Genomic DNA, 6,464 nt, shown 5'->3' on the forward strand with positions numbered 1-6,464 from the left:
CAATACGTTGATGAATTCACATATCCAATGATGTGACAGGAGCCAGGAGCCTAAACGTTATTACTATAACTTTTGAGTAGGTATATAGTTAATTGAAGGTAAATTAAGTATTTGACTTTGTCACAATCGGGCTTCCTTAACATTTCACCCTAATTTTCCATTATTTCCATATCTTAACAACCTATGGGCTTGATTAAAAATTAGATCTACCAATTAAAAAAGGGAAGAAACGACATGGGATGACCGTAAAATGTATAATTCATTATCAAGACCAGTGTACAGTTCGTAGTGTTAGTACGTTACTACAAATCTACACTGTAGTTCGACCTTTGATTCAACAAATAAATAATTTATACATAACATTGTAAAGTATAATACAATATGTATGCTGCCATGATATTGATTTTAATATTGTTCGAAAATAGTATGAAATGAGATTGCACCTATATGAATATCCTAATAATGACTTATAGGTAATATACTATTGTGATACCAACTATCAGCTAAAATATCCAAATATAAATCTTAACTAAAATTAAATGCTTTACAAAAACAATCAGATTAATGTACATACGGAAAAAAATATCACAATGTCATCTTACCTCCATAAAAAATAAAAATGTCTTACCTTTGTTAAAAATGGTGTGTTGTCGTCTTTATATAGGTACCTAGTTTAAAAAGAACAGTGAAGAAGCAGAGCTGTATTGTAAAAAATTGTAATATAAAACATTGACCATCTATATGAGCTAAATTTTCCGAATGCACTTATTGTCTTTCCATATTGTAACTCGCAGCAACACGGAAATATATAACAATATTATTGACTTACGTTTACAAGCGTTAGTGGAGCACAGCTGGCCAGTCTGGTCTCTATACTATAGAAATGTAAAATCGACAACACACATAGGTATAACTCTTACACAGCGCTTAGCGCACAATAAAACAATATAATTATAAATAATAAAAAAGCGCATTGGCGCTCCCAAATAATAATAGCAGTGTCCGTGGCGATTAACACACAAGACAACAAAATAACAATATAGCTAATATGACTTATAATATTTATACGATACGCCTTGATTTCAAAGGCAGTGATTAGCGCTCGCTCTAAAAAATATAATATTAAATATATATAATTATAAAATGTGGCGATTCACGCCTTATACAAATAAAAATAATACGCACTTAGCCCTTAGGGTCTACTATCCTTACTAGCTACTGATTACGCTCATGTAACTTATATTAATACGCACGGGAAATAATAAAGCGAGTCCCGTTGACCGTTTGTAGCGAACTGGTGGGTTGGGTGGCCGTGTTTGATTGTTCTCGTTTCAGCTAGACGGCGACGGCTTATATCGAGTCGCGTACAATTTACATATTATATAACTCACAATACACAGGTGACACATTTAAACTGAATTAAAACAATACAAATATAAACATGAAGATGTGTTGTGTGTGTGTGTGTGTGTACGTGAGCCGGTCGGTGGGGGAATGGGGGATATATTATAATATGGTGCTTATAATTTTGCCATACTGCCGCGGCGGCGGCGGCGACGATAATAATTGATATTACCATAATAATAATTTAAATACCAATACAAAATAACCGAGTAATTCGATTCTGTGTATAGATATAAATGATTTTTAGTCTTTGGAGAATATATATATATATACAAATATTATTAAGCATACCTATTATGTGACATTGTACATAGAAAATATAAATTTCGTTTGGCTTCTTCTAATAACACTGTTGAAATATAGAACCGGTCACATCACGGGCATTATTACTTATTCAGTACTTCGTATTTTTACATGATTTTGTTTAAGTATTATCTACTTACGAGAAACTGTAGGTAGCCGTTTACTGATTTTACCGTTTATTAATTTTTTTACTATAAAATCGATTAAATATTCAAATAAATTTTATTGTTTACGTATTATGATATACCAGTGCATAATATTATCAGGTTCCGTACATTATTTACGACTATGTGCCAATTTCAATAAAATTATAATCATAATAATATAACACAGTATAATATACTCTATAAAAGGGCAGATGCCTGTTAATACATAAAACAAATAAATAAATAAATATTAGAAAATAATGTTGTTGTATCGTACGTATGTGCAAGTTTGTGTGTACATTAAAATTTTTGTACATGTAAATTATTGCACAGATATAGACTTCCGTGGTATTGAAAACCGTCTATGTTAGTGTCCGACCGACGATGTGGCGTTATCTGAGTAATAATGTAATATTCATTTTTAGGTGCACTCCTCTTCTATTATCGATGGTCCAAAGGAACTTAGAAATTGCGCACCAGCGAACGCATGCGCAGTTATTGTAAAAGTGAACACCATAATACTATATTAGTCTTGGTAAGTCTTTAACGATAATTTAGTCGTTTTCTTTGTATATGAGTATATTATTATTAATATAGTAAAAATATATTAATATTGTATTATTATAGGTACGGTGTTCTACATTCAAAATGTATATAATATATTAACTATAATAGTATCCACAAACATTATTTCGAAAAGAGAAAAATTTTTGAAAATATTAATTTTGAAAAAAACAAGTAGAAAATTAAACTCTACTCTGCACTTATCTAAACTTAAATGTTTTATGTATCGAAGTAGATAGTTGAATGTCACTCTGCTCTACAGTAGGTTAAAAGTGGTTCACTGTAATGGATGGTGTTAAATTTGAATTCAAGATTTAATATCATTGTATATGTAAAACGATTATGAGCGAAGACGGTCAGTAAGCCTATTATATTACTAACTTTATTTTATGAAATAATTGTGTACAACAATGATATGCGTTACTACACTAGGTATACACAGATTTTAAATAAAAACACTTTATCGGCCAACAACGTCCAACAGTTCTTAAAATATCAAATTATTGCTCGGTACATTATTATAACGTCATATTGTTTCATAAACATAGGCACAAATTGAAAACAGTTTTGCGTATATTCTAAATATAAATATTATTTTTGTAATAAAATCAAGAAATCATCTCTACAACTCATATTAATATATGAAATATAATTTATTAAAATTAATATAATTATAATAGTCAACAACTCACCGTAGAAATTCTTGAAGAGTTTCTTTAATGCTTAACGAACTAGTATAAAATGATCAAATATTGAAACACGAGTAACTATCTATAATAATATTGTCCTGTGTCTATTTTTATTATTATCTATAATATTCACCTAATAAGTATACACTATTTGTTGCGCCTCTGGAGATGACCTCCAGGTACACCCGTCATCGGCGACCTGGTTGTCCAGGTCAAGAATTAACAACTGGGTCATGTATTGTCACTGGCCCTAGACCTCCATACAAAATTTGAGCCTCCTAGGTCATGTAGAAGTAACTTAAATTGAACTCGCAAATGACAACAGAAATGAATAAAACATTACGAGTTAAAGAAAAGCATGTAAAAAGCATGTAAAAATAAAGCATAATCCTATAGTAATTTTTATGAGACCCCACCAACTTAAATTTTAGCATCCCCCCTGTCAAAAGTACTATACTCCTACCAACAGAGAGATAATTATATTACAATATTATAGTTAATAATATTGAATTATAAATGTAGACAACGGCCCACCGGGAATTTTCCAATTTCCCGGTGGGCCAATCCGTCCCTAAACTAAACCTTAACTAGTCATTGACTAGTGTATTTATTTTAATGTTACCTTTAAAAATCGTTTATATTTAAGGAAAATTAAATTTGAATTTGTATCTAAAATAATTATTAATTTTAATCATTTAATTAATTACCTCAGTTACATATTTTTATAATTTGTTTTATACGCACAACAAAATATGTTAAACACACTATAATAATTAAACAATATTACAATTTTAACAACTTATTTAACATAATTTGGGGGGGGGGGGGTGAAACACCCAACCTTTTTTATTGTTTGGAAAATGCTAAAGGCTGGAGCCTCCCAAAAATTTTAAGGTCTAGTTACGCCTATGGTTGAATATATCCTTTAACAATATGCTATGGATGTCGGGATGATGTAACAACTGATGCGCAATAATAATGTTTAATGATAATCCGCTTCTGAAAATTTCCGGAGTGCCTTTTAGAAGCGAAGTTTGAATCTTCATTTTTGACTTTTTAGTTCTTACAGTTCTTCTAGATCTAACGATAGGTATGTCTTGATGACAATAATTGACAACATATTATTTCATTGAAGTTTATTTTTATATTATAATTATTATAAAAATAAAATATAATATAATTGTTGTAAAATATTGAATACCTACCTATAGGTAATCTCGGTCTATATTCTTCGCTGAAAATCGTTGTAAATACTGAACAAACTGAGGTGTGAGTATACTAAATATAATAATTGTAAATAATTGTATAGGTAGTATTGGGATGCATTTTGCTAAAGCTAAAGCGTTGGCCGGCGTATTGTATAGGAAAAATAGGTACATTACTGCAGTGTTTAATATTATTATCCATAATTGTTACATTATAGCATGTCGCAATTTCGTTCGTCGATAGAATATGATTGTGCACAAAGCAAACTACATCGTACCCCGCCGTAAATACTTAAATACGCTTTACTTTATTTAACAAAAATAATGATATTTCAAAAATGTTTAAAAAATAAACTACATTACTTGAATTAATGTTTTTACAATTAAAATTATTCTAAAAAATAGATTTACAAATTGGCTATTTTATATTGTTCAACAAAAATGTATATCAGATTTAAATTTTTAATTTCAGTATCAATAAATAAAAAAGGTTATACTTATGTGCAGACCAGCGTAATTTTTATAGTTGTCTACTATTGTAATAATGGTCCAATAAAACTCTTGAGGGCTGTCATTTGGTTGGTTATAACTTATTTTTAAAAATTAAAACATAATTGAAAAATTGTAATGTAGAATGTATCGCAACTATGCCACAGTGTCAGAGACGATGGTATGGACGAATTCTCATTGAATTCAGTAGATAAGAGAAAACTATATTGATTTTGTCGTTTTAGAAAAATATATCACGTCTGATTCATATTTTCAGGTTATCTCCTATTTAAAATTGAAAGACAACCGAGAACACCAGAAAAACCCTTTTCCTGCTTAGTACAACTGACATACAGTGCATATTGGAAATGTGTTATTCTGGAAGATTTAGATAAGCACAAAATATGTGTTAATAATATTAGCAGTTAGCACTCAAATTTGTAATAATTACAAATTTGTTTGTAATTAATTGTTTTTAAATTACTTAAAACATTTAGTTTACAACTTTTTAATCTGAATTTTGTGTGATAAATATAACAATAATAACAACTTTAATTCATGTTTATTGAGGTAAGACGTAACAAATAGTTTACATTCTTTAAAAATGGTTGTGGAAACATAAAACAAAATTACAATATTATGTGTTGACTTTAATATTGTTGATGTTCATATAAAGATAATAAATACGCCACCGTCGTCCAAATATCACTTCATAGATTGGAACACCGATCTTAAAACATACTTCTGGACGGAAAGCACGATTGCTTGAATTAGATTCAAATAAAATTGAAACAACCTTCCTTTCGCTCTCTAGAGCCGGGAAAAATGGAAAAGGGTACAGACTGAGGCTAGCGACAGAAAACTTAAAAAAGTAACAAAGATCAATTAATATTATTTCATTATTTATTATCATGTAGATACATCGAACCTAAAATGGATTCCAAGCTTTTCCTGTTAAAATTACAATATATTAATAAATATTGAAAGAAATAATAATTGGCCTTATTGTCACTTTTTTAATTTGTTGTCGCTAGCCTCAGTCATTACCCTTTTCCTTTTTCCCCCCGGCTCTAGGTAGTGAAAGGTAGGTTGTTTCAGTTTCATTTGAAACTACTTTCATCAATCGTGTTTTCCTTCCAGAACTAAGTTTTAAAACTGGTGTTCCAATCAATGATGTGATATATTTTGGACGATGGTGACGTAATAGATTCGATACTGAATCTGCTTCAGTTTGAACAATAGTTGTCTTATCATAACTATTTTACATCATATCTAGACATACAATCCAATTTTCCAATCAAATTTCTTGTTTTTTCACTACATCTTTATAACTGTTCATATCTTCGTCATTGCCTAGTTTAATATGGTTCTAATTTTTCATCTGATAATAATAAAAATTAACATTTAAATTTGATATGTATATAATATGAAAATAATAGCACTATCTACTCACAGTATTTGGATTTGCACGTTTACGGAAACTTGAGTTCAAACTGAAACAAATTTTTCATTATTATAATATGAATAAAAAAACATAATATACATACAATTTTCTTTCGATAAAATATATATTTTTAATTAATTTAGACTGCAGCCTTTATCCTGTTAGGTGCGTACATATATGCCCTGATTGGGGTAAAAGGTGCATTTTTTACAAGGCTGGG

This window comes from Acyrthosiphon pisum, chromosome X, assembly GCF_005508785.2.
Source record: "Acyrthosiphon pisum isolate AL4f chromosome X, pea_aphid_22Mar2018_4r6ur, whole genome shotgun sequence".
NCBI lineage: Eukaryota > Metazoa > Arthropoda > Insecta > Hemiptera > Aphididae > Acyrthosiphon > Acyrthosiphon pisum.